Source organism: Anas acuta, assembly GCF_963932015.1.
Source record: "Anas acuta chromosome 4 unlocalized genomic scaffold, bAnaAcu1.1 SUPER_4_unloc_1, whole genome shotgun sequence".
In the NCBI taxonomy this organism is placed as follows: Eukaryota; Metazoa; Chordata; class Aves; order Anseriformes; family Anatidae; genus Anas; species Anas acuta.
In genome coordinates this window covers 152833-180658 of record NW_027075981.1, presented here as the reverse complement: position 1 = coordinate 180658, position 27826 = coordinate 152833, and the positions used below count along the sequence as shown (strand labels likewise).

Below are 27826 nucleotides of genomic sequence, written 5' to 3'. Positions count from 1 at the left end.
TCCCTCTTCTTCACCCAGTTCCCCTACACTCCCCTACACTCTGCTCCCCTACCCTCTTCTTCACTCAGTTCCCCTACACTCTCCTACACTCTGCTCCCCTACCCTCCCCTACATTCTGCTCCCCTACCCTCTTCTTCACTCAGTTCCCCTACACTCCCCTACACACACCTCCCCTACCTTCCCCTTCACTCAGTTCCCCTACACTCCCCTTCCCTACACTCCACTCCACTCTCCTCTCCTACACTCCCCTATACTCTCCTCCCCTACGCTCCCCTACACTCTCCTCACCAAACAATCCCCTCCCCTACACTACCCTACACTACCCTACACTCCACTACACTCTGCTCCCCTGCCCTCCCCTGCCCTCCCGTGCCCTCCCCTGCCCTCCCCAGAACTCCCCTGCCCTCCCCTGCCCTTCCCTCCCCTCCCATTCTCGTTTTTACCCTTCCCTCCCCTCCCTCCCGTTCTCTTCATTCCCTCCCCTTCCCTCCCGTCTTCTCCTTTCTTCTCCTCTCTTCTCCTTTCTTTCACAAATTGCAATGGAGAACAGGGAGAAGCATCACTTCCAGTCACTTCCGTCGTTCTCGTAGCTTGTGTCACTGCCTGATTCGTGGCAATCCATCAGCAGTATCCAGAAGCGTTCCAGCTGCTGTGCTACTAGGTGAGCAGCAGCCTCCAAGGGGCAATCACGGACTTCTTGCTGTGGCTCGGACACGGCACTTTCAAGTCCACCCTGGCTTGGCCATGTCCTCTTGCTACGTCCCCACCTACATTACAGTTCTGCTTAGAAGCCGAAGCACAGTGCTGAAGTAGTTCCACTCCTTCCATTTGCAATGATTGAGTTTGTCTAGCCAAGTGGTTTCTGTCCATAGAACACAAGAAAGAGGTTTTGCTTAGAAACAACGCAAGGAGGACTTCTTTTCCACATGGGCAAGGAATAGTCACGCTTTTCTAATGGAGACTCCAGTGGAAGAGAGAATGACAGATCATTCCGAGAGCTTTGAAATATCCCTTGGGGATGCTTAGTGCAGAGGACCAGAGGAAAGCTGTCCAAAGGACACCAGAGAATCACTCTGAATTACTTCCTCACAGACACATGTCCTTACTATGTCTGATATGGCTTCATGTCTGATATGGCTTCAGCTGGTTTCAGGGTTCTTGTTCACCTAAAACCTAAATTCGGAGTTGTAAATGAAGATGGAAAGATTGACAAATGTATAAATCACTGATGGGGAAAAAAAAAAAAAGAAAAAAAAGTGCTTTGAGAACTTTGGCCATTAGCCCTGGAAAGCATCAAAGTACTGTCCTCTGAAGCAAATGCCTTCTTCTCTTGATACCTAAAGAGGTAAATCAATCCAATGTTGTAACATTAGAAAAGCAAACACTAAACACAAGCAAAGGAGAAGAACACAAGTAAGCAATTGCAATGCCTATGGGGCTATTGCAGGGTTAGGCAAAGAACTATTGTACCATGAAATCTTGGGATAGAAGAAATATTATGTGCATTTTTTACTGTTTCATTTGTTGAGCTAATTTAGAAGTGGATATAAAATTGTTTTCTTTTTTTTTTTTTTCCTCTTGAGTTCACTCCTTTTTATAGGATTTCATAATAGAATAGATATATACTAAAAAAAAAAAAAAAAAAAAGATTCCAAGCAGGTAATCATATTCACAATTATTTTTTCAATCCAGAAACAATAGCAAGGATGAGCTGAAAAGTATTTCTATGCCATTAGAGTGTCAAGGTGTGTCCCATACGTTAGTAACAGTCAGAGGATTCATTTTGGAGAACAAAAGATATCTTGAAAGAAGTAAAGACAGAAGTAAATATGTATGCATGTATATCTCTCTCTCTCTACAGAAACCTAAGAAACTCGTATGCAGGTTAGCTTCTTGCTCTCTCTTCTCAAAGTTCTAGTGAATACAGCATCAGTGTGTGTTCCAAACATTACCCTCAGTCCAGCACGGATACACGAGAGGTCAGTCTGCAGGTTGCGCAGGCCAAGAAACTGCTCTGGCTTGATGGGAAGAGCCAAGGCAGAAGTTGCTGTCAGAGAAAAGATGCTGTCAAAGCGTGTCACGTCCATGCTAGAGCCTCTCTCCCACCATCTAGCTCTACTGCATCTAGATGCATCTATACTAGAGCGTCGCTACTTAGCCAGTCTGGGGGATCTTAGGAGCCTTCTGAAGACCCAGAGGAGGGGCTCTTTGTCCTTTCTGTTTTAACAGCCAGTGAAAACTCTTACCATTTGACACAGAGTGGCTGAAAAACACAAAGTGGACTTGCAATCTTCACAGCTTCGAAGCAAGTGGAGATTGTGGAGGTTGTGGAGTAACCAAGGAAACTGTTGATCTAGAAGCAGCCTACAGATTGTGTTTAGCCAGGGCCTTGTATTGCCCTTCTGGCTGATCTGCCAGCAATTCAAGAAAGTCTCCCTGGCAAGCCAGCCCTGGAGTCACCCAAAACTTGGTGAAACCCATGAGATTAGAAAGGAGACAGTTGCACTCCATAAACTGCAGGTTTCTGTGCTTTTTGATTGATTGCTTGCTTGCTTGTTTTCCAGGCTGAATTGGATTAGCTGGACAAGTTGGCAGCTGCCTACAGACAAATACCTTATCAGGAGTCTAAACTACGGGATTGCTCTAACTGAGAACAATGAATTGGACTTGACGTCCTTAGGAAGTCTTTCCAGCTACGCTTTCTACCACTACAGAAATGCACCTGATTCTTTCACAAAGCTTACGGGTGCTGACTGCAAATAGTCCTCATCATTCTCCATTGCCTTCCTCATCTCCATTCTCTTTTGGCCCGTGAAGCTTTTCCGAGCAGAGATGAAGATCAGCTCTAATACGCAGTCTGGGATTCTGCAAAGGAAAAGAAGAATCCTCCTGAAAACTCTTTGCAACCTCACCCGCCATCCCCAAAGCAAAGAAGAGCAAAAGAACACCGCTTGATCACAGCAAGCATCAACTCGAGCATAGGTCTCCTGCAAGTATAGCGGGGTTCAACAGCTGCCAAACAAGCTTAAGGAGCACACCCAGAATCAAGTCCATCAAACCGTGTCTTCAAACAGGTGCTTGAAAGAGTTAGGTTTTCTTAGGCGTGAGGAATGAAAAAGAAAGCAAGAACTGACAACTTACCAGCACACAGTTTCCCTCGAGCTTGCTTGGCTTCATTCCGCACCTGAGGCTGGGCTCCCAAGCAGGATTGAGCAGCATTGTGCAGAAATGCCAAAGCCTCCCCAGCTGTGCTGGATCTTCAGCCCCAAGGGCTTTGGCTCTGTTGCCTCCTCAGCAACATGGGCAATTGCCCAGGCAAGCCGGTGTCCAGCAGCTTGACTCAGGAAGCGCAGCCCCCCCCTTGCCACCGCTTGCCGCTCACACCAGGAGCCCCCGCGGTGGTGGCAGCCGTTGCGCGGCGCTTGGTGCAGTGCGGTGCGGTGCGGGCAGAGGGCTGCGGGCTCCTTCTCCTCGGGGGTGGCTCTGCCATGGGGCGTCCACCGCGGGGCTGCTGAGGCGGCGGGGGGCTCCATGGGGGAGCGGAGGGCGACGTGCGCTGGGGCTGGGACGGGCCTGGGGCTGGGGCACCGCGCCGCCGCCGCCATGCCAAGCGGCACTCCTGGCATCTGTGCTGCAGAGCCAGCCAGTGTGATGCCTTGGCGTTTGTGACTTCACAGAATCACAGAATGTCTACGTTGGAAGAGACCTCAAGACCATCGAGTGCCAAACAAAGGCAACTCTGCATTTCCTTCTTAAACACCCGGTTTCTTCAGAAAAACAAAACAAAACAAAACAAAAGAAAAACAAAACAAAAAACACAGAACTTCATCCCTCACACGGGATTCCCGAAGAGAGCCTGCAGGGGCTGCCAAAGGCAGCAGCTCCTCAAGCACTGCTCCCACACGGCTCCCTACCACGGGCTCCATCCATCCCCCAGGAGCAAACTTGGTCAAACTAAGCCCCTTTGGAGATATTGTATGGCAGGCCTTACCAAATGCCGGACAAAGGAGAAGATCTAACCCATTTAGGAAACCAATATTTGCAACAACATCTTACAGTTTGGTGCAAGCAACTAGAACAAATCAATGTTTTAGGCACTAGACCTTTTATTTGCCTCCCAAGGGGAAGGATGCACTTTAATCAATATTAGTTGCTGTATGTGTGTAAATGAGGCAGGAGGAATTGAGACTGAGCACGAAAACATTTGGGGAAAGACTACGGTAATAAGGTGATTAGTCTAAGGTGATTACGTAAGGTAATTCAAGATGACACCTCCTGGGGTTTTCGAGAATTATGCAACAAAATAACCTTTTGGTTACCCAACTTTACTTGGCTTAAGCAATCGTTTAGAGGAATCCTGATCTTCTTTTTAAGAGTAGTAGTCTTGACTTGTGTAGTGGTACAATGTGCATTTTGGTGCTGTATGAAGGACTAGATTATGATACCTGGAAGTGTAACTGAAACAAGCACCAAGTCAAAACTGGTAAGAATTTAATGAAAACTTTTAATCAAGAAGGATTGTAATAAGCCAAAAGAATTTGCTTAGGCTCAAGAAAAGGGGGGACTTGAGACAGGGAACAAGATAAAGACTGGTGATTCCTAGGTCTGAGCTAGCACCATTGTATGTTAAGGACCCGAAAGACGAGGAAGTAAAAGACTGTGTCTTTTACTTTCCGCTGGCTCTTTGCTTGTAATACAAGCTTCACCATTCTAACTTGCAATTTAGGCAATCTTAAAACAACTGAACCATGACAGTAAAATATGAAATTCTTCGTATTTTCAAAAGTAGTCTGCAATTTCATTAGCAGAACACACAAAACATAGTCTTTGAATGTGACTTTAATGTACACAGGGATTTTTGTTATTTTTAAAGCTCATCACTTTTTTATTACATTGTATTATGCCCCAAAATATATTCAGAGGAAAGATAACTAAAGGTAATTATACAAAAATACTGAGCACTTCTTACAAACGTTACAAACATATGGATTTGAAAAAGTTAGAAATTCACAGGGACATTCACCCTTCTACATTTCGCTACAGTTTGGCTGCGATGGATGTTTCCTCACAGCAAAACATGTCCTGGACTACATGCTTCTTTGTGTATTAGACACAGAATAATCTTCCCCATGCTCATTTACAGTCCAACCTGTGCAATATTCATGTTCACACCACCACAGCATACTTTCGAGTAATGAACCTCTAGGCTTATTATCCTGCCTGGAGAGCTAAACCTCAATTCACTCTGGTAGCAACAGATGCATATGTGACCAGCATCTACGTGTTACAAAGACATGGCACTACCTCAAGTGTGACGAAATAGAACCATCAGTTAAGAGGAAGAATGAGTCACGCTGAGCCTTAAGACGAAACACGGGGCCAAGAAGGCTGCACTGTGCGTGTGAAGTGGTGGTGGTGGCAGTGTGAGGTGTAAGACAACCAAGATAATGACAATGATTAAACCATTTTTGCTTCTACACTAGAACTACTTCATTTTAAGTTTGAGTTGTGGTTAGTAGGACCTGGAACAATCAAAAAAACTTTTCATAGTTGTTTGTTGGTCCTTTTTTTTTTTTTTTTTTTTTTTGGTCAAAGCATAGATCACATTAGGAAGCTTATCTTCTTACTACAAATTCTTACTACAAATATCTAGGTCTTTTAACCTTAATAAAGAATGATTTTAGTTAACTGGAAGTATGGACCTCCTCATTGACAATCTTCCAAGAAATAACTTCTATGAAATCAAGTGCTGGCAGCAAAATCAAGTTGATTGTTTAAAATACTGGCATCTAAAAGCATAGCATATTACACATTTGTTAATTATAATGCCATTCAGAGTCTTTCAGATCATAAAATACCGTTTTCTCAACCACAACAGTGTGAGACTGTAGCTTCTGAAATTATGCTCCAATCCACAGAAAACCAAACATGAATTTAGAACAGTGTTATACCACTGCCTCTATTACAAACTGATGTTGTCTCTCCTTTGCAAGTGTGGGGAGATGTAGTACCTTCCTGGATAAGAGTTAGTTCAGTAAAAATATGAGTTTTATGTCTATCTGATATACTTCTGTCTGTTTGCTACCCCTCAAATGATCTACTGACAAACACAAAAGCATTTTAAGATCATGTACTTACATTTAGTAGGTGCTATTAGTTGATGGGGTGACTCTCCAAAAAAGCCCTTCAATTTCTTCTTCAGCTCTCTGCTGGTTTTCTCTAGAATAAAAGAAGTCTTTTTCCAGTTGCTGGACTTTTACTTCATACTCTTTCAAGGTTTCTGCAATACCTTCACCATCTTGTTCTAGGGCAAGTAAAACTAGTATGAGAATCAAATCTTCACTTCACTTCTCTGTGCCAAAATCAAGATGCCCAGCTAGAGAATGTCCTGTATTTTGCTGACACTCTGCTTTCAGGGTGTACATTTAAAGTAGTATGACAGAGGATCAAAAAGCCCATGCCAACCCCAATTCTCCATTTTAATAGGAGCATTTAGAGGATAAAGATCAAGGGGATTGCTATCTTTCACCTTTCCAATGTCAACAAATTGAATATAAAAATGTGACAATTCTGACCATTTTTTAAAAATGGTCAGCTTTTTTCTTTTATACAAGCACCTTGTGTCTGTTCATCAGCATCCTACACGACATCAGAATTAGTAACAGCCAAAATGTTATCTTTCTACCTCATATCTTCTTTTTTCTTTCATATGAAACACAGTATTTCTCAACAGTGACTAAAGATAATATCTGCTGTACAATTCCCCTTGGAAAACAAACAAGCACCCTTGAAATGATGCAGTATCAACTGTAGTTTTTTCTCATGTTCTCTGTGTTGTAGCGTCAGCTGCCTGTCACACTGCAATTTGATGTGCTCAAGTGCAGATTCCAATTCACGTATATATTTTCCTGGTCTATGACCTTCATCTCCTGTTCTTCAGTCTGCAGTTGTAATTTACGTTCAGACTCTCGCAGGCCAACAATCTAAGACAATCTAATACACTTCTATCAAACCATTTCAACAAATGCTTTTACAGTTCTGCTTAATAGATGAATGGATACAAAAGCAATTGTCTGTATAAGCTGTAAGCTTATACTGGAAACAGATTTGCCTGCTGACACGAGTTCACACTTCAGAATTGAGCTCTGTAGATTTTGATCACATGGACTAGTGGATTTTTTAATGCCCTGTGCAGAACTTAAACTGATACAAGAGTTTTTTTCCTGTTTCTGGAAAACTGCCAATTTGTGTACCACAGACAACTTGTTCACAAAATCACCCAAGGTTCACCCATGGGCAAAGAGAGACACCAAGTCCTAATGCATTTCTTTTTTATGTTTCCAGGTGTCATTACGATTCTTCAGTATATGGTGGTAAGTGCTTGTTTGCAGAAAGATTTTATAATGGATTTGGAAAAAAGAAATACTATCCTGAGGTTAATAAAGACTGCAGGTGGGAAGAATTTCAATACGACACCACTGTTTAAATATGTTGCTACTTGAGAAGTTAGCAGCATAAAGCAGTGGAAAGGAGCAAGGAAATTTCGAGAGTTGCAACACCTTTTAAGCTAATGACACCAAAACAAGATACAAACAAGTAATAGAAAAGCATCCTTTTTTATGTTGATGTCAAGATGCAAAATATCCAAATTAACAACAGATGTGAGTAACCTAAGCAGGCTTTCAAGGAAAGTGGATTAAATTGACTTTACTTCTTGACACTATTTCATTTAACTATTTAGCACAATAACAGGTAATAGGCTAAAATATTGATCATTAGCCAAAGCAAACCTTGTTAAAGTATTTGAAGAGGATAGCTCTGAGCTCATTAGCAGACAAGGAAACTAGTTTTCCTATTGCATTATCCTCACTCTGTGAAAGGATCTGTGAAGAGGATCTAAGCAAGTACTGGCGACTCTGAATGCTTTCATTCTTGTAATTAATAGCAGCCTCCAGGGCTTCAATTCCTTCTTCCAGCTGCAAAAGGACATGTTCTTCCTACACAGAAACACAGGAGTGAGATTGTAAAAAAAGTACAAAACAAACCTTTGTGTGCATAAGACATTAACTTCATTCTCAAAGGTGAATCTAAATTGAAGAGCAAGACTAACTAGTAGTAGTACAGAGAATGGAATGGGAAAAATAAGAGGAAGAGTACAAATCTAGAACCTGCTTGGAGCAAGCAGGAAATGTCTTGATATCCCTTCCACAGACCAGAGTTCAAACAAATGGTTCATCACCACAAAAGCCTACATTCTATTCTTCCTCCATTTTCCCCTCCCCACAATTTGATGACTTCTATTACTTTTTCAGTTGAACTAGTTTTCTAATTAGCGATTAATGAACCAATCAGATCTGTAAGCAGTTTGGTGACCATTATCTGTGCAGGAAGGTGGCAGAAATTCATGCCCTGAAGTATTGCAGAAGATTCTGTGGAGTGAAGCAAATAGGATTCTTTCTGGCATGCTATCAGCTCAGTAATAGGCCCCAACTGCTGCTTCTCAAGACCTAAAACAAAACTGTGTATTTGACATCAATTTATTCAATCTTCAACTTAATTATACTGATCAATTCAAGTGTGTAACATCCACAATATGGCTTATTTTCATTGTAACTATATGGAGGCCTTCAGGTGAGGTTTGGTCTTTCACAAAAGCCTATGAAAAAAAAAATCAAGGGACATCACTATTAGAGTACTTCACCTTGTTCTATGTCCTGATAGGAAAATAGCTGCCTAAGATAAATTGATGGACATCCTGTTTCATTATTTCTAATTATAGAATTGTTAGGCCAGCGACATTTGTCCGGACTCTAGCTAAAGTAAGTAAGTTCCTCTGAAAGTATATGTTGTTACCTGTTATGGAAGTAGTGCCATTATAGCAGTACTTTCATGTCGGCTGTTAACAAAAACACCCAACCTCAGTTCCTTGATTCTCTACTGTCTAATACTGGGAGACATTTTAGGTCATGATTGGAATACTTTATTATACAACATTGCCTAAAACTTTGATGTATCTCAGAGATAGTTACTTACTTCAGCTGACAACACTTTTCAGTTACCCTCTTTCAGTTTCTCATCCATACTATTTCTTCTTCTGAGTAGCTGATCCCTTTCCTTCTGAAGAACCTGAATTTTTTCCAGAATGTCTGTCTTATCTTCAGTAGTGCTGTCCTGAAGCTGCATACCTTTATCACACAATTCCTGGTCCAGCATACTTAAGCGAGTAGACAATTTCATACTATCTTTGTTTAAAGCCTTTAAAAAAAAAAAAAAGAGAGAGAGAGAGAGAGAAAGAAATAAGAGGAAGAATGAAAGAAACCGTAAGTATAAAACTCCTTCCCCATAAACATGTACATGAGACTGTCGCATCCTAAAGTGGAAGACCTGTCTACTTCTTGTAAAGGGACGCCATTTAGGCTAAGTAGACAGCTACCATAAAATTTACTATTTAATCAAAAGATGAAAGAAAACAAAGAAAAGCAATGTGCAGTTTTCTACATATCTTACATGAGTTAGTCATTACGGTGACAATGACATTTCAATTTCTGTTTCTCAGTAGCCAAAGTAAATAATACAGAATGTTTCTCTGCCATGTTCTCTACTTTGCAGGCATTGAGCAATTTTTTAGATATCGTTATTTAATGTGCTGCAATAACAGAACTTTGGAAGTCAGATTTTGTTTTGTTGTTAGAATTTCGGGGATATCATGTAAATAAAGGTTATTACATTCTATTATTCATGTTTAAAATGTTCATTTGATCAAGCCACACAATAATGTAATGGCAGCGCTAGAGATACAAGTTGCATGGCTTAAACCTCTTCTGTTATCCGGCTGCCCTCCTCCCATAGTCTTTTCAGGCAGCTCTACAATTGTGTTAAATTTCTTTCTTTCTTTCTTTTTTTTTTTCCTTAAATCACCTGGCTAGATCTCAGTTTCTTGATTTCTAGGAGGCTCTTCTCTTGCAATAATGCTTCTTTTTTAGCTACAATGGCTTCTCTTTTCTTTAAATCTTCTTCTAGTTCCACTAACTGTTGGTGCTGTTGAAGAATTCTTTCCATTTCTTCATCCAGCCATTTCTTTTGCTCTTCTAACTTCTACAATTTAAACAGAGATCCAGAGAGCATTAACGAGGACTATTTGGGTCAGAATTTTATGACTATGTTTTTCCTCTTTTAGAGTAACTGATAAAACGTGAGAAATCAACATTTCAATTCTGAACATTAAGTGTTCAACAGAATCCTGATTCAGGATAATACAGAAATAGGACTGACTTAAGGAGAGGCTCAGCAATGTTATATTACTACATCTTATGCAAACAATTTTATCAGATGCTTTTAAGGAAATGTATTATTTTCCTAAAAACAGTTATAGAAATAGATGTCATATATAGAATGACAACAACTAAGTTTGAAAGGTACCACAAGAAATCAGCTAGCCCATCCTCATTGCATGATTCTTGCCCAAGACCAAGATTTGTGGAAAAACACATCGTGATGAGAAACTCTGATGCTGAAAGAAAGAAAAAATGGGAGTTCTGATCCTGCTAGCAGAGTCTATTATAAGTCTCTTCTGAAGCAATGGTTTATCAGTGGGCATATTGCTGGTATGGCTAAGAAGTTGCTTTTATTTCATTTTTTAAATTGATTTTCACCTCTAAAGACTTTGGTTAACTCATGAAACTCTCATGTTCCAATGTCTAGTTCTGAAATCATGCAGGTAGCACTGTTGCACAGGAAACCTACTATTCTAACACTGTCATGAACAACCAAAACCATAGCCATTTGTCATATTTGTCAGATGGGAAAAGAAATAAACAAACAAACCATGCAACATTTATAACAGAGCTCATCAGAATCACCTTCAAACCTACCAGACAACCAAACTTGTTGAATTTCCAGCTATCTGCATTACTACCTTTGACAAGTCATAGAAAAAACAAAGACATTACAGCCCTCTCCTTTCGTTCATTCAAAACCAGTAAAAGAGCTTCTTGACTTGTCTCAGTTTTTGCTACAACAAAAAAATAACAATTAAAAAAAAAAAACAGGGGAGGGAGGACGGAATACTCTTCTTCCAAACGCTTTACAAAGGTGACACGGGGTGAATAAAGACACCTTTCTTTTCAGTGTCCACACAGATTTGGAATAGATTAGCTACCTCTGATTTCTGTAAAGTCCACACCGAGTTATTTTTCTTCTTTTTAAATGCAGCAATCTCTCTGTCTTTAAGAATCTTCTGTTGCTGTTCCATCTTAAGCTGAAGTTCCTCTAAACAAAAACAAACAAACAAAACTTTCTTTCTGCCTCAGTCAGTGTGTTTTTCAAACACATTTAATGACAGAATCTACACAATCATGAAATCAGAAATATTGAACTAATTTACATGCAAAATTGCAACTCAGGGCTAGACATCACATAATAACATTCAAAAAAATAGCTGAAGAGAAAGGAAGAATGAAGATTTCTGTGAAAATACTTATACACAATTTCTTTAGTGTCAAGTAAGCAATTACTTAAAAGGACAAAATCTGGTAGTATAGTACATTGCCTTTGGGAAAACAAAGGTCAAACTGGTTGATCTTACTCTTTGTCATAAAGAAACAGAAAGAATCCTACTTTAATTTGTAGCTGGTCCCGCTGAAGCTCTGCTTCTAGTTGCTTCTTTTTTTTCACTCTCCTCACGCAGTCTTTTCTCTAGCAGGGTCTGCTGATGCTTCATCTGAGCCATGTTCTGCTCAAGTTCTATTGCTCGTTTTTCACTTTGGTTAGATAGAGAAGCCAGATTCTTAGTGTCTTGCTTCTTCTTCTGTAAGGCCTGAATGTTCATGGAAAATTTCAGCTTAACAACAGGAAAACTTAAAACTAAAACCCGACTCAGGTTAATTCTCTATTTCACTGAGTTAGGACAGTGAGCAAGACTTGCTACATTTTGCCACAACAATCACACATTATCTCTAAGGTCTCTGAGCCTTCGTAAAATCATCAAAGACAGAACTATCTAACTACTTAGTTGTTAAATAGTAGTGGGTATAACTGTGTGAAGGTTCTCATTGGCTACTTCAATCCAACTAGCTTCAATTGTGTGAAGCTGGTGAGAGTTTCACAAGCAGAGTGTACGGATTTCAAAGGTGATGCTGAGACAGGAATTTGCAAATCCTAATGGTCATATTGGAAATACCTGCACTTTCAGCTTAGCTGCATCCATCTTCTTTCGGAACTCTCTTTGCAGCTTGGCTTTCTCAGCTCCTTATTCTCCAGCTCCTGAAGCTGCTTTTGAGTTTCGGCCAGTTCCATTTTGGCCTGCTCGGATTCTTGCTCCGGTTTAGTTATCTTCAAAGAATATTGCCTGCTTACACACTCTGCATCCTTACCTTAAAGACATCATATCCAAATAGTTTTAAAACAGCAAGCTAATAATTTGCAATGTATCACTTAAACCTGTAATTGAATCGTTACTTACTTCATCCTGATTAAACCAAAAATTTCTGAGACATTTTCCAAACCTAAACAAACAGCTCCCTTATAACACTGAAATATAGATGAACAAAGGAACCTTAAATCTGAACTCTTCATAAATCATCTGATGTCACCAAAGAAAGTAACACCTGAGTGCCACATCAAGTGAAAATTTTCTGCCTACTGCAGTCCTTGACAAAATAGCTTGCCTGTATTATTATGTTTTTTGTTGTTTGTTTGTATGTTTGTTTGTTTGTTCCCCAGAAGAATATGCTACATATTTCTCAGCTTTCAACTTGGTAATCAGCAAAAAACTCTCGATTGTGTTTCTACTGATTTGCCCTGTTCGGGCAATCTGATTTGCTCTGTTTGGGATTCCGTAAGTACTGTTACTGGGGGCGCACAATGTTTCTCAATGCCAAAAGACTGCCTCAGGAGAATATGTACACACTAGAAGAGTGTGATTGAAACAGCTAAGCACAGATCTTTAGGGTCATCACAATGATAAGTTTCTGGCAAGCATATATATATCAGGACAGGTGTGTAATGATATAGGCTAACAGGGACACTGACCTTTTCCCTCATCTACTTCTGACTCCTGCTTCTCTACTGCTATGATGGCAATGCAAGCATTCCCAGCACAGTGTCGTATCTTCTCTCCTATCCCAGACACTGGGTGACAAACACATGTCCATGAAGAGATCAGTTGCACTAAGCATACATGAAAAATTACACTATAGGTGGACAAACACAATAAGCTACAAAACAGAAAAAAACATTTAACAAACAAATCTGCAGATCACAGCTGAGTAGGACACAATAAAAATTTGCAGCCTTCAATGCACTCGTAGCAAGTAATTCATAGAAGTTAGGAAACTGTAAGTTACCAGAAGTATTCCCGCAGAAGAAAATTACCCAAAAACTAAGATATGCAGGTCTTCAGAAGTTTTGTGTCTTTTTTCTTGCTTATTTCTGAATGTCTTCATTTCAATTTTTCAGTCACTTACCTGTTCTTACTAATTCCTTAATAAGTTCTTCTTTCATTTTGATGTTAAGTGCAAGTTCTCCCATTTTTTGCTTGGCCTCAGTGAGTCTCAACTCTGAATTCTTTAACTTCTGCATGTTAAAAACATGACTTTTCTGGAGGCAGTCGATTTCTTCACCTTGAAAGAAAACAAAGCAATGTGGAGACCAAAAAAAAAAGGAATAAAAAAGGAATAAAAGGAATACACTCTTTAGCCAAAAGACAGTGATCTGAAATATAGTATGTATAGAATTCTTACAAATGAAGCGAAAGAGCCAAAAGGAGAGAGTATGGCAAAGAGTCTTTTCCCTGCCGTCTAAATACGGAAATGACAGCATGCATTAGCATTTCAAGAATGCTAATGAATGCTAATCTGAGAGAGAAAAAACATATTTAATTTAAGCATTTTCAGTGCATCTCTGATGAAATAATAGCATGTTTCCTTTTCTTGAACTAGTACTAGATTTGTAGGTCAAGTGCTTTCTCGCTAGTAAGTAGTACTCAAACATTAAGGTCACTGATGTCAATTTCAGAAAAGGGAAAAGGAAAATAATTAAAAAATAAATTTATGTTGAGCTATAATGAAAAAAGTATTTGTAGCAAATAAAGACATTTTGATGAGAAAAATAATTACATGTGATAAAGACATTATTGTATATTCTAGTATTATATCTAACACAATTTACTCTCATGACTTCCATTTTACCTGTGGCTGTATCAGTCTGTGGCACAGATTTGTCACATAAGCTGGACTTGTCAACTTGACATTTCATGTCACTTTGCTCAAAGGGAAAGCACAGAGAAGCCTGTTTTCGTGTCCATTTTTGGTTTATTGAATGCCTAAGAAAGAATGGAAAACATGATACATTCTAAACACAAAGGGATTTTTTTTTCTTTTAACTTTATATAAAGTACATGATATTAAAGAGAAGAGTGCCAAACTGAGAAAGCTTACATAAGCATTTGCACCTTCTTCTTCCCATGCTTGATCTTGTTGGATGATGTCCCCAAAACAAAGATCATGCAATCTTTATCGCATCAAAAAAATGTGGTTTTTAAACTAGTTTCATAATATGCCTAGTTGGTCCTGCAAATTTATTTTAAGTAGTATCACAAATGGCCTCACATTACAGTAGGATTAGGCAGTAATATTGTATTTGCTATATATTTATCTGTAACAAAAGTTAAAGAAAAAATTACCTAAATGAGAAAAAAAAAAATAAATTACTTTTGACTGTCTGTATTTTCTTTCTCTTCATCACTCTGATAGAGAGGTGGCAGTGAAGGACTTCATCTTGATCTTCTATGTAGCTCAGTATCATCTGGCTACGAGCACGGAATCCTGCCATCATCCGAGCCAGGGAAAAAGCAGGGGGACTGGTATACACCTGCCAAAAAGCACCAAAAAAACACTTGGAATAGTTCAGTAATTCTTTATTGATATTCCAATAGTATTTCAGTTTAAAAGTCTTTCACTACCTGACCTTGTATGCAGAATTGCAGGTGTTTAAATAATATTTCTGAGTACCTGTGTACCAGAAGGTTTTGCAAGAGAAGGTTCTGCTTAGAACATTGTCCCAAGTGCAAAAGAAGGTACTGTTACCAACTTATTACCCAAAATGTTCAGTTTATCAGTACAGAATAATCATTCATTTTGGTAATGCTTCCTATCTGAACTGTTAAACATTGCACAAAAAGATCACTAAAGACTACAGCTTTATGACTGTGATAAATTCTGTGTTTTAAGTCAATTTGTATGGGGCTTTGAGCAACCTGATCTAGTGAAAGGTGTCTCTGTCCATGGCAGAGTTGGACTAGATGATTTTTAAAGGTTCCTTCAAACTCCAGCCATTCTGGGATTCAAAATGTAAGCCCATAGATTTTGGACAACTGGGACATAGCGTGTGTTGCAAGACATTCAAAAGTACTTTTTCAGTCTTCAATGCTAAAATGCTTCAAAGCTAAACAGCAGCTGACAAGAGGTCACCATAATTTGTCACGCCCAATAGAATTATTGAACAATAACTGTTAAAAAAAATGTAATGCTTAGGTAGACCTTACCTTTCGTGTCTCTGTCCCTGAAGATGGGTAAAGCGAGTGTAGCAGACTCTTTGTGAGTGGGACACTGTATGGCCTTCTTGCAGATGCCGTAACAGCAGGCCCATCTCCACAAGCACTTGAGAAGTCCCAAGTTTTCACAACCATAAACTTCTCTAATTTTTCTTTTAGCTGATCAATAAGGATTTGCTGTTCCACCATTTTTTCATTCTCATATGAAAAAAACAAAAACAAAAACGGTTGCTGATCATCAGGTTTGCATCATACCTTTCTAAATTCATTATAAAGGTCAGTCTTCTTGTATATCATTCACTAACTCTAAATTCTTCTGCAGTGCACAGGCAAATTCTGCAACAAACTGAAAATTCTCTGGCATGACAGGTAGAATCTTACCTCTCCCCAAACTCCAATCATTTTTTTGAGACATTTTTGTCTCTAAAGGACCTGTCCTATATAAATTATGTCAGCTAGATTTAGACATCTAGTGAGAAGTAGATGACATATTTATCAGCCCTTGCTTGCCTTATTTGTGTTCATGGATAAATAAAACGGTAATTCAAGAAAAATGTTCAAATGAAGCACATGGTCTGAGTTTAAAGAATGAAATGTACATACATGTAGGCTTCCTCTTCCTCTTGGAGTGGTCCAACTTGAAAGATTATTTTTATTAATTAACATTCATAAAATTGTACGTGACCCCAGGATCCCCTGTATCAACCGTTACTTTCTTTTCTACCCAGCCTCAAATTTGTCGGTAATGCTAGTTTGAAGAACTTACTTGCCTTTCCTACAGCAATCTGTGCATTGTTCAAAATTACATATCTTCACTGAACTGATTTATCCATAAGGCCAAGACCAGACAATTTTCAGTCTTCTCTGTTCCTTTCAGAATACATCGAAAATCTTGCCTACCAACAGGAAATTTGAATAACAGCTAGAGATAGTTAACTAAAGTATGCATTCTCCTACTTTGAATCATATATTTTTTATTTATTCTTTTTTTCTCATCTTCTTAGACTGCAAGTCCTTTCCCCATACATAGACAATGCCCCACAAATTGACATTTTGTTGGAATACAATACATAATATTTCTGTGTCATAGCAAAAAGAATATATATGTCAATACCATACATTTTATGATTGTGGAAGTAGTAATGGGCAACTCCACCTTACAACTTTTTTTTTTTTTTAATCCCTATAAGACTCTGCCCCTTATGCCCTTGTACATACAACCCCATAGTGCATAACCTGTTACATAAATACATGGGTACAAACATTTACATGCTACTTTTACAGTTCTTATTCTATCATGTATCATTGAAATGACACTTTCCTGTGCATACAACTTTAAGCCATTTGACACAAGCATTTGATTTAATTATTATACTGATTTTTCTGTTTTTAAGTAAAAGTGAGAGCTGCGATCTTTTGCCTACAGTACAACTGTTTCTGTTCATAACATCTGCCTCGTATCCTCCATAGGATACAATTATAAGCATAATCGTATATAAGCATCTATGTGTATTAGAAGCATGGATTGTTTCAGTCTAATAAGCTGACAATATGCAGTATGGGTTAAAAAAGGAAAACACACAAAAAAAGCCTATCCAGAAATGACAGAACAGAAAAAAAGTTACAGAGGGAAGGAAAAGATGGTGACCAGTGTACTTACCTTTCATTCATTGACTCTCCCCAAGCCATCAGCAAAGAAGAGGAAAAAGGAGGAAAAGGAGGAAAAGGAGAATAAGGAGGAAAAGGAGAATAAGGAGAATAAGGAAAAAAAGGAGAAAAAGGAGAAGAGTACTAACTAGCCATGTTTATGCTGTTCCCTTTAAAAAAGGTCAGATCTATCATCCTATAAAGTCAGATCTATCAACTATCCTATATATGGTCTCCTGGATCGTGAAATGCTATTCACTTACTACCCATTACAATTTCATTAGCATATACAAGATCTAGAGAGGGAAGGAGGCAAGCAGTGTTTCCACTGTGTCACTCAGCTTCTTGTAATAGTAAACTCTCAGAATACTAGAATGAAATTCTGTCTTAAAAAGTCAAAAGGCAACAATACTTTACTCTCACACTGAATAAAGATATAACAAAGCATGTTTCTACACAGCCTTTCAATTAAAGCATTCTGTAGGAACTTGATGGTCTTTTTGAGATTCTAAACAATCTTTTAAAGCCTTTCAAGTCCTAAATCATGAATCGTCCTGAAACAACTTAGCAACAACACAGATCTGGAGGAAGGCAGGAAGCAAAGAGAGGGTGAATGAATCACTTAATATCATACACGAAGGCTGTGGCACAGTTAGGCTGATACACAAACTTCAGGAATTACAGTACTGTGATTCACCCACTAGATGATCTCAGCTCATTAGGGAATACAGCTCTAATTCAAACAAGGTGCTTGTAAGACTGGTAGGTGTTTACATCCAAAAAAATTCTGAAGGATCTGTCTTGAAATCATGAGTACATTCCTATAGTGGATGGATGGTTTGATATAGATATATGTAATATATGCCAGAGGAAAAATACCTGTAATCTATGTGTTTCTTCAGCCTTCTTTAAAGATTCCAGTTGCTCTTCATTTTCCTGTATTAATGTCTTTATCTGATTCTGCAATATCTTCAATTCATGATCCTTCTGGCTGAATACTTCTTCATCCATAGCTAGAGCCTGCTAGATAATAAAAGGAAAATTCAGCCAGTGGAAAAGCAGGCATTGTTATTCTTGAAGTTGGAAAATTAAATACATACATATATTTATTTGTTGTTCAAAGATGTGAGTGGAACTGCAAAGTTGTGACGTATATATAGCAAATTCTCCCACCATGGAATCACAGAACAGCTGAGGCTGGAAAGGACCTCTGGAGGTCACCTGGTTTAACCCCTGGCTCAAGCAAGGCCACCTTGAGCAGGTTGCCCAGGACCATGTCCAGGTGGCTTTTGCAGGTCTCAGAGGATGACTCCACTTCTTTGGGCAACTTGTTCCAGTGCACAGCCACGGCCACCACACAGTACACAAGTGCTTCCAGATGTTTGCCTAGAAGCTCTTGTGTTCCAGTATATGCCCACTGCCTTTTGTCCTGGCTGCATGTTCACTGCACCTTCCCTTCAGGTATTTGTAAGACATTGCTAAAATCCCCCACTGAGCCTCCTCTTCTCCAAACTGAACAGTCCCATCTCTCTCAGCCTTTCCTCATTGGAGAGGTGCTCCAGTCCCTTAAGCATCTTTGTGGCCCTCTGCTGCACTTTTTCCATTATGTCCCTGAATCTCTTGCATGGGGGAGCCCGGAACTGAACAGAATCAAGCAGAATGCAGTAGAGAAGTTGGAAAGGACCTACAAAGACCATCAAGTCCAACTGGCTGACCACTTCAGGACTAACCTAAAGTTACAGCATGTTATTGCGGGCAGTGCCCAAACGCCTCCTGAATACTGACAGGCATGGGGCACCAAACAGCTCGCTAGGAAGCCGGTGCCAGTGTCTGACCATCCTCATGGTACAGAAATTTTCCCTGCTGTCCAGCGTGAACTGGACATCCCCCACAGCTTTGTGCCATTCCCATGCATTCTTCCCTCAGTTACCAGCAGCACAGACCAGCACCTTCCCTCCTCAGCAAGTTGCTGAGAGCCATGAGGTCGCCTCTTGGCCTCCTATTCTTCAGACTGGACAACACAAGTGTTCTCAGTCTCTCCTCATAGGACCTGCCTTCCAGCCCTTCTACCAGCTTTGTTGCCTTCCTCTTCACACTTTCAATTATCTTCACATCCTTTTTCAACTGGGGTGCCCCTGAGCACACGATACTCAAGGTGAGGCCACATCAATGCTAAATATGGTGGGAGAATCACCTCTTTTGACTGGCTGCCTATGCTGTGTATAACACACCACAAAATACAGTTTGCAACTGCAACTGGACACACTACTCCAGCTGTGGCCTCACTGAGCGGAAGGATCACATCTGTTGACCTGTTAGTGACACTTGGCCTAGTGCAGCCAACAAAACCACTAGCCTTCTTAGGAGGAAGGGCACATGGCTGACTCATGTTCAACTTGGTGGCCACCAGGACGCCCAGCTCCTTTTCTGCAGGGCTGCTTTCCAGCAGGGTGGCCCCCGGCATGCACTAGTGCCTGCAGTTGTTCCTCTTCAGGTGCAGGACTCTGAACTTGCCCTTGCTGAACTTCATGAGGTTCTTGTCAGCCCACCTTTCTAGGCTGTCAGGGTCCCTGTGGCTATGGCAGCATGGCCCTCTGGGGAATCAGCTGCTCCCTTCAAAAGTGGTTTCCACCAGTCATTTCTTTACTTCTGTTTCTCATCTATTGATTTTGTTTTGACAAGTTTCTTTCTCCCAAAGGAAATAATGGACCCATAACCAACACTACCTTACAAAGTGGGTATTTAAATCCAATTACTTTCTTCGGTGTGCTGTGAGATTTGGCTGTAAAATCTCAGCATCAATCATAATATTAATACACTTCTCAAACAAAAAAATAAGGATGGCCCTCCTCATTTTTCATCTCAAAGAAGAGCCTAAAGATTAAAGAAATTATAATGTTATTTTTTTTCAGATGTTTTTCTGGGTAAGTGATCCAATAGTGATTGAAGGTTACTTCCAAATGTAGTTGGCCTTCCAGAAAACGTTTAGGAGCCAAATGCAAAGTATAGACACACTATGTCTTACCATTCTAAAGACAGATACTTCTGTACAACTCTATCTTTTCTGTACAACCTATATCTTTCAAGTAAATACAACTCTTAAGAGCTGCTCAAGAGCCTTTATTGCCCTGTTTATTTTAGCATCTCCCTAACCATCTCCTCCGAGCTGTGGATGGCATGCTTACCTGGGTATCTTTCAGTTTAAACCCAGCTCTTACACTGTTTTGAACCTGGGAAGCAGAGCTTTACAATAAGCCAGAGAAAAAAAAATGAAGAATAAATAACAGAGCTGTAATTTAGGATGATGAGAACCAAGAAAAGCCAGAATTTGTGTATGCGATTGCGAGGTAACAATCTACAGGCTTACCAGAATTCAGTGTGAAAAATGAAAATAGGTTGATTTTATAAAATTCTAACTTGTTGGAACTCTATCTCCTCCTCCTACAAGACAGACACATTAGCTTTCCTGATTTGTTCATAGGTACCTAAACAATCAACTTAGAATGAAATACCTGGCAGTTCTTTAGTTCTCTCCTCAGCTGAAGAATTGTGATATGATGGGGCTCTTGCATGGTGCCAGTTCCAGTGTCAATTTGCTGCACGGTGAGAGCTTCCTGCTTTTTAAGCTAACATCATCATTCAAATCAACCAGGAATGGGAAGGCTTCGTCCAAACAGTTTCTGTAGCTGAAGCACTGAACTTGAAGCTGGGTGAGCTGTTCTTCTAGCAAACTGATTCAGGTTCTTTCTTGATTTAAGTCATGTCAACACTGATTACCAACTTGTTGGTTCTGCAAAGCTTCTCGGAGCAATCTGATTTCAAGTTCCATTTCATCAATCCGGTCTTGATCAGGGTTGTAGTTGACAACTGGTTTATTTCTAATGTTTTTGGCTCTGTTTGCATATTTGAGCGAATTTACAGATTCATCAAAGTCTGATGAGGATGGACTTATACATGTTATCATGACAGTCTTGGCGTTCCCTCCTAGGGAGTCTTTCAGAATGCGAGTGATTTTAGCATCCCTGTATGGAATATGTACGCTTTTCCTTTTTGGGTCTCCAAGAGCACTGATGACATTTCCCAAGGCCAACAAACCACTATTGATTTGAATTGATTCTTTGAATCCTTCACTGGTATTTCCAGTCTTTGTCACCCTCTCTGATCCTGCCAAATCCACAAAATGGAACTTTGAAGCAATCATCTGGACTGATTTCCAAGATGAATCCTGTGGATCACTATTTTTTTTGAGACTCTGCAGATTGTTTCTGACAAATACTGATAGTAAAAATGGCATGTGATCGACTAGAGTGTTCGTTCATTTGTGTTGTGCCTGCGTGACGAGCTGCATTGCCACTTTCCAACAGGCTCATCACTTCATCTGCACATTCTACTTGGAATTCCTTAGCACCAACAATCACTTCAAACACCAAAAGAAAATCAGAATAATTACATTAATTTTAAACTTTTCAGTAAAAGTTTACTGCAATTATGAAGAGTCAATCTATAAACACAAACCACAGAAGCATACAAGCCTGCATTATTATAAGGTCGTAGCACATAGCTAAATAAAATAAAACAGTATGTGGAAAGCATGAAGTACAGCACATCTGAAACCTGCAGAAATAGAATATATGGGTGTATTTTGTCACACCATTTGAAACAGTATTGTAAACAGAATACACTTAGGTGTTTACACATCGTCTTATGCAATTTGCAACCTAGTGCTATCTAGAAAAAAAGTATGAGCAAACCTAGCTCAAAGCTTACTTTGTCAGTTAAAAAAAAAAAAAAAGACAGAAATTTTGAAAGTTTGTAGTAAAAGTGACTCCCAGCCTATGTTAAGAACATAGTTCTTAGTGGAATGGAAGCAGATATTTACAGCATAAGTAGCTTAACAAATATAACTTTGAAGTGAGAAGCAAAGGCTTAATCTTAAAGCATTCATTCAACTGAATAATCATGCACAATTGTGTTTCTATGCTGAATTTGCAGAAACAGTAACAGTACTACCTTACCACCTGATGCTGCTTCTGGAGGAACATTGATATTGTTCATAGGAATCTCAAATGAAGGCTGCTTCAGATCAGCTAAACTTAATTGATATTTTGAAAACGTGACTTCGTCTAGTATTAGTCATCGGTAAGCTCTCTTTTCAAGAGATGGAAACAATAATTTGTGCACACAACAGAAATCAAATGCACAAAGTTCTAGAGCTGAAATCCTACCTGTATTTCCCTTTTCATCTTCTCGAATATGTAAATCTTTCACAGAGGTCTCCAACTCCAATAAATCTCAAAGTTCTTCCTCGTAAACCTCTATATAAGATACCTTCACTCGGAAATTGATGTTATGGTTTTCAGAAATATGCTGAAATAACTCCTGAATAGCCCGTGGGATTATGCCTTTTTCATCCTCTGAAAATGATGCTAAAATATAAACACAGATGTCACAGATACTTGCAGTCATTCTGTCACACAAATTACAAAGACTAAAACTAAAGAGAAGTCTGCGAGGTTTATCACTCAATATAATAAGGAATAGGAAGAGCTCAGTTTTCCCAAGTTTTCATGTAAAGATTTGCTTTTCTGTTGATCAGAAATGTATGGAAATGATACAGAACTTTACTACTTTCTGCGGGTACGAGACTACAAGAAAATTAAATTAGTAAAAAATCACGCTAGAAGAAAAAAATATTTTGAACTTGCTAATGAATTAATGATAAAACTTCAAATCCTTTATGCAAAAAGAACGAATACATAATTTTCAGGGTTTCAAATTCAGAATCAAGGACCAAGAAAAATCCAGATAGTCTTCTAATTCCTGCTACTCCACTTCTTCTCTCTTCTTCAGCAGAACAGACAAACAAATTGTGACTTCTCGATACGGAAGGGAAGATAACCAGAGCTGGTGATACAGGATTTCAGGGAAAGTCAGAAAGCAAAATTGTATACATGCAGAAGCTGAAGAATTCTTCTGCGAACTAATACAGAAAAATAGTAGTTTCCAGTCTCAGGTGTTTGAGAAACACTGACTTGGAAATACCAAGTAAGTCGAATAGTAGAGTTTCAGATATCTGCCTTTAAAAAAGCAAAATTTGAATTCCACATAAAGTTCAACAAGGCCAATATGCAAGGTTCTGCACTTGTGCTGGAACAGTTCCAAGCACAACTACAGTCTGGACAGAAAACAGATTGAGAGCAGCCTTGAGGAGAAGGACCTGGCGGTGTTGGATGATGAGAATCTCCACCTGAGCCAGCAATGTGTGCTTTCAGCCCAGAAAGCCAACCATATCCTGGGCTGCATCAAAAGCAGCATGGCCAGCAGGGGGAGGGAAGTGATTGTCCCCCTCTGCTCTGCTCTCGTGAGACCCCACCTGGAGCTCTGGGTCCCCCAGCACGAGGACGTGGAAGTATTTGAGAGAGTCCAGGAGGGCCACAGGGATACTTAGAGAGATGGAGCACCTCTCTTACGAAGACAGGCTGAGGGAGTTGGAGTTGTGCAGCCTGGAGAAGAGGCTTTAGGCACAGCAGCCTGCCAGTGCCTAAAGGGGGCCTACAGGAAAGCTGGGGAGGGACTCTGGAGGGACTCTTTGGCAGGTGGTGTAATGATAGGACAAGGAGGAATGGCTTTCCAACTAAAAGAGGGTTGATTTGGATTAGATATTCAGAAGAAATTCTTTACTCAGAGGGTGGCAAGGCACTGGCACAGGTTGCCCAAAGAAGCAGTGGATGCCCCATCCCTGGGGGTGTTCAAGGCCAGGCTGGATGGGGCCCTGGGCAACCTGGTCTAGTGGGTGACATCTTTGCCCGTGGCGGGGGGTTGCAACTGGGTGATCTTTAAGGTCCCTTCCAACCCAAACCATTCTAGGATTCTATTCCATGAAATTTATCTATGAAATCTCTTTGTCAGACTCTGAAAAAAGTCCAAGAGTGAGTTTGCTTCATACAATTACCTAAAGCAGATACTTTCTAAGTAGGATAAATGTAGCCAAAATTTCTAAAGCACTGTGTTTCAGAAAGTAGTGTAAGTTGCCTGTTAGAATAGAGAATGGAAAAGAGCACTTTAATTTTTTTTTATTTTTTTTTTTCTCTCATACTTTTGGTATAGCCTAACGGACACAGAATTTGTGTTTAGAACACAACCATCACATAAACTTTGGAATATATATGTCTTTTTTTGCTATACATTTTTTCATTATCTCTTAAAAATTCTCAAGCATCATCTGTTATGTATTAAATACTTAATTTGCAGAACTACATTGTTCACACACACACAAAAAAAGACTTTTTACAATGTACCAATGTGACCACCTCCAATGGTGTAAGTCTTCCCAGAACCTGTCTGTCCGTATGCAAATACTGTAGCATTATATCCCTCAGCCAAAGACACTAGAAGAGGTTTAATGCAAACTGGATAAACTTCTTCTTGGGTTGAGTTTTTGCCAAATACAACATCAAAAGTGAAGACACGGTCTTTCCCAATGATTATTTGTTGTGTATTTGGGACTAATCTCACGCATACTTGGTGGTTATGAAGTACTTCCTTGGAAAGCAGAGGTCTCTGACCCTTACTGCAACTTTAACCAGGATCTCCTCCATGCCGGCCTCCATCTCTGTGCTCCCCACTAAGTATTCAGGAAGTCATTACGAGATCTGTTACAATTCCTCTGTTCACCTCATTTGCAATTTTCTGCACCTAAGAAAAAATGTTCTCTGAGTTAAATAATAAAGAATTAACTCCCTGCTGAAACAGAATGTTGAAGAGTTTCCCAAAGAATACATAAGCATCATTACACCCTGGAAAGGAACTGTGATAAAAAAGCAGATATGTTAACAACTGTTAAACCAGTGCAGAAACTAATTTTGCTTCTATTACCTTCTAAGCTAGCAGACTTAACCTTTGGTCTGAAAGTGGTCAGACTTTCTGTTTGGATGTTATACTGCCGGATGAAGCAACAATATTGTAAGATCTTGTTAATGAACTCTTGATAAAGCATAGACTTACAATGAACCTTATTTTCTCACTGCTACAGTACCGATGCATAGGCAACAGAAATTATTCAAACAAAACCTTTTTATCCTGAATTTATACCTATAGACACACACGTGCTTGAAAGCCATCTTCTGCTTACAAGGGCCAAGTATTTAGAATTTCAGAAGCACAGAAAGCTGTCGTGTTGCTTACATGGTGGATATGATTTTAAATAGTTGTGATTACTACACACCAAGCATTCCTCTGATTTTAATCCGTCTCTTTATGCCCATATGGAACTATTTTTTATTAGTTATATATTTCAGCAACCATGGTTCCTTATACTGCCCCCCATCTATTAATTCTGAAGCACAAGAAGAAGCATCGAATAGGATTTCTTTACAAATGTCTACCAGAAACACTCCAAAGCCTCGATGGGTATCAAATGCTGCCGGATCCCAAACACATCTTCTGCTCTTGCTGATTCTCAGTCAAGGAGGCTTTGCCATGCAAAGGAAAGTTTGCTGAACTTCCTTCTTGCTCAACTCCCACGCAGCCTTTTTGCTCTGTTACCCAACTGGCAGAACTCACCAGCTAAGCACATCAAATTCAGCCTGCATGAAAATGCAAACAGATTGAAACACAAGTCTTCTGTGGTTGCAAAGAGAAGAGTTTTGGCATTTCACTCACACCCATTTGCATTGAGGGCTTGTCCATTCAGAGCTGAGAAACTTTGGAAGCTGACAAAAAGCCTTGTTGTACAGAACAGAGCAAAGGGAAGCCAAGAAAGAGAAGCAAGAGCCTGAGATCCTGCTCATTTCAGAAAGGGCACGGCAATCACGAGCACATACTGAAAACTTACTGACTCCCCCCCCCCCCCCCGCCCCCCCCTCCCAAAATGACACCCAAACCAGTCGCGGGAGGGGAGGGGCGGAGGAGGGGAGAGATCCCATTTCCTACTTCCTCAAACAAACACCAAGCAAAATGCCGGCTCAGCGGCGCTGTGGGGCGGCTCCCCCCAGACCCAGCCCCGGCCCCGTCGCTCCCCGCTCCAAACCTGCTCCGGGCGGCGGGAGGCAGCCTCCGGGCGGGCTGAGGGGCCGGCGGGCCGCGCCTGGGCCGCCCGCGCCGCTGGTGACAGCGCCTCGCTAGGCAACGGCCGCAACCTTCGGCGGCGCCGCCCCGCCGCGCACAGCGGCCCCCCGCGGCAGGAGGGCGCGGGCGGAGCGGGGGTTGAGGGGTGGGTGTGAGGGGACACCGGGGGCCAGCGGGGGGCAGCCCCCGGCCCCCAGGGACGCGCACAGCTCGCCCTCGAGTCCTGGGGAGGGTGGAGGGTGCCATCTGCTTGTGGTCAAAGCAGGGGTGCGAAATGCGGCTTCCATCGCCGCGCTCGTCATGGAGGAGAGCGTCTCCTTACGGCTCCGGTGGAGCTCAGCGGTAAAGGCTGAGTTTTCCCTCAAACACAAGCGGTCTCCAAGTAGGCGAGCCACGCTCACAACTGCTCGCAGCTGCTGGCCCAGCAGCCGCCGGGAGTGCCCAGGCACACGTCCACACACAGACACATCTGTAGACACAATGCCGACAGAGCTCAAGGAGCAAAACGCGAACGGATTCTGTCAGATTTGTATATGAAAAACAACAGATAAGACCAAGTCGGTCCCATTCATGACATGGAACACTGCTTTATCAGTTTGTAAGTGCACAGAGCTTACTCCACCCTAAAGACTTGATAAACAAAGAGACATTTAGAAAGCTAAGTTGTGAAATGACTGAAACAAAAAGGTGTATTTCCAGCTTCAGTTCCCTAAAGCGTGTAAGTACTTCTCAGAAACATAAGACAGGACAATGTAAAGATGTAATCTGCGATTAAGTAGTTCTTCTTTCACAGGGAAAACCAAAAACAATGACTTTTCAGGGACAGCAAAAACTCTTGATGAGACAACAACCTTACTCATTGTTGAAAATACAATCCCTTTACATCATTGGCCTCACTCTGCTGCTGTTCTCTCCTTTTTCTTCTTTTCTCTCTTTTCTTCACATTTATAGATCTACACCCTGAAGCTAGAGATTTACCAGCACGTCGGCCACTTCTGCCTTTTCCAGGCTCTGAATCAGTATCACTTTCCAGTTGTAGTAAGGCAAAACGAGATGCAGTGGTAGGGACTGAACTGATTAGAGCAGATTCCATTGCCATGTCTGAAATTCTAGGGAGCTGGCTTCTTTTAATTATCAGTTTCCTGGGAAAGTAGCACAGAAGGTAGAATGAAAACATTGTTTGATCAAACAAGCAATAATTCATATCATTAAACCACAGAAGTGTTTTTTTTTGGCTCAGAAAGCATAAGACAGGGCTGGAATTGGGGGAATGAGGGAGAAATCAAAAAGATACAGTATAATTTATTTATATTTTAACCGACTACACTGTATTACCTTAGGTAACTAAAGAAGGATTACATTAAAAAAAAAAAAAAAAAAAACTGTCTACCAAACACATTTTAGGCTAATACATTCGCTCTTGAGAGATTTCGTGGAAAAAAGGTGGCTCTACAAGAAGCTGGTCTTCATGTTCTGGGTGGAAATAGAATAGAATAGAATAGAATAGAATAGAATAGAATAGAATAGAATAGAATAGAATAGAATAGAATAGAATAGAATAGA

The 27826-nt window shown here is 40.4% G+C and overlaps 1 pseudogene; it reads right to left on the bottom strand.

Annotated features, from left to right (window-relative positions):
* Window positions 1-559: 559 nt before the first annotated feature.
* On the bottom strand, window positions 560-26855 carry LOC137848769 (kinesin-like protein KIF27; annotated as a pseudogene).
* Window positions 26856-27826: the final 971 nt, after the last annotated feature.